Source organism: Brassica napus, unplaced genomic scaffold (assembly GCF_020379485.1).
Source record: "Brassica napus cultivar Da-Ae unplaced genomic scaffold, Da-Ae ScsIHWf_1762;HRSCAF=2394, whole genome shotgun sequence".
In the NCBI taxonomy this organism is placed as follows: Eukaryota; Viridiplantae; Streptophyta; class Magnoliopsida; order Brassicales; family Brassicaceae; genus Brassica; species Brassica napus.
The window spans coordinates 32,501-34,892 of NW_026015180.1; positions in this window are offsets into that span (position 1 = coordinate 32,501).

The following is a 2,392-nucleotide window of genomic DNA, read 5'->3' on the forward strand; positions in this document are numbered from 1 at the left end:
GGTCAACCTTGCGGATGAGCATAAGCAGAAGGTCAAAAGTGTGGTGGTGGCTTCAAGCCAGAGTGGTGACCGGAAGAGGAAAAGGGACCAGGCTGAAGAGGGTAAAACCTCAAGTGGTAGGCCTGTGTGTCCCAAGTGTGGCCGACACCATGGAGGTGAATGTTGGAGAGCAATGGGAGCTTGTCTTCGATGTGGTAAGATGGATCACTCAGCTCGGGACTGTCCTAGACAGGAGCAAGGAGCTGGTGGTGATACCAGGACTTGCCACTACTGTGGAAAGAAGGGACATCTCCGTAAGGATTGTCCCAAGTTAGCAGCCGGGTCGAGCAAGGGCCGTGGTGAGGGCAACAAGCCAGACCAGAACCGCGGTCAGACCTCTGCACCCCGCGTCTATGAGCTGTCCAAGGATGAGGACAAGGCTGGACCATTCCTCGCGATCACTGGTAATGTGTCTGATCTTATTCTTTCCAATTCAGTAGAATTGCATGGTATGGAACCTAGGACGGTTAGATACTTAGTTTGGGTCATGTGTAGGGACCCTAAGTATTGGTGGTGTGGAAACACATGTACTTTTCGATACTGGAGCTACACATAGTTTTGTGAGTCCAGGGATGCTCGGAAAGGGGTTGTTCCAGTTGGGAACGGGGGATTGTCCTGGGGTAGTGAATGCGGCCGGTGGGCAAGTGATGCATTCGCTAGGGGTGATTCAGGACGTCCCAGTAATGATCCAGGACAGGGTCATGCCTGTGGATCTTGTGGTAGTCCACCTAAAGAATCACGAGGTGATCTTGGGTATGGACTGGCTTGGAAAGTATCGGGCCACTCTTGACTGTCACCGGGGGCGTGTGCTTTTTGAGAGTGGGTGTGGGGCTCCGATCAGGTTCCAAGGTATACGTCCGATCTCTGGATGCTTGGTGGTGTCAGCTATCCATGTTGAGAGGATGCTGAGGAAGGGTTGTGAGGCTTATCTGGCCACAATCGCCACTAAGGAGGTCGTAGGGGGTGGTGACCCGGAGGGAATACCGCTGGTTGGTGAGTTCCAGGATGTGTTTAGGGCGCTACAGGGCATTCCCCCTGATAGGTTGGATCCATTCATAATAGAACTCGAACCAGGGACGGCCCCATTATCCAAAAGTCCCTACAGAATGGCTCCTGCCGAGATGGCCGAGCTTAAGAAGCAACTTGAAGAGTTGCTGGATAAGGGTTTCATACGGCCTAGTGTGTCACCCTGGGGAGCACCAGTCCTCTTTGTGAAGAAGAAGGATGGTAGCTTCAGATTGTGTATTGACTATCGAGGGTTAAACCGGGTGACTGTGAAGAACAAGTACCCATTGCCTCGGATAGATGAGTTGTTGGATCAGCTCAAGGGTGCAAAATGGTTTTCTAAAATCGATTTGGCTTCAGGGTATCATCAGATTCCCATTGAACCAAATGATGTAAGGAAGACAGCCTTCCGAACCAGGTATGGCCACTATGAGTTTGTGGTCATGCCATTTGGATTAACCAATGCACCAGCAGCTTTCATGAAGATGATGAACAGCATATTCAGGGATTTCCTGGATGAGTTTGTAATCATCTTCATTGATGATATCTTGGTCTACTCCAAGACCAAAGAGGATCATGAGAGACATCTAAGAGCAGTGTTGGGACGATTGAGGGAACAACAGCTCTATGCCAAATTGAGCAAGTGCAGTTTTTGGCAAAGAAGTGTTGGGTTCCTGGGTCACATTGTATCCGACCAAGGTGTCTCCGTGGACCCGGAAAAGATTAAGGCCATACAAGAATGGCCTAGACCTAAGAGTGCAACTGAAGTCAGGAGCTTTCTAGGTCTGGCCGGTTATTACAGGAAGTTTGTCAAGGGGTTTGCCAGCTTGGCTCAACCTATGACACAACTGACTGGGAAAGACGTGAGGTTTGTATGGTCTGAGAAATGTGAGGAATGTTTCTCTGCACTTAAGCACATGTTGACAAGTGCACCGGTATTGGTGTTGCCAGAGGCAGACCAACCATATGTGGTTTACACAGACGCCTCCATAACCGGATTAGGATGTGTATTAACCCAACATGGGAAGGTCATCGCTTATGCCTCTAGGCAGTTGAGGAAGCATGAGGGGAACTATCCAACCCACGACCTTGAGATGGCCGCAGTGGTGTTCGCCCTCAAGATATGGCGATCATACTTGTATGGTGCCAAGGTTCAGATTTTGACCGACCACAAGAGTCTCAAGTATATATTCACTCAACCTGAGTTGAATTTGAGGCAAAGGAGATGGATGGAGTTCGTGGCCGATTATGATCTGGATATTGCTTACCATCCAGGTAAAGCAAACCTAGTGGCCGATGCCTTAAGCCGTAGGAGAGCTGAGGTATCAGCCGAGAGGGAAGCAGAGGT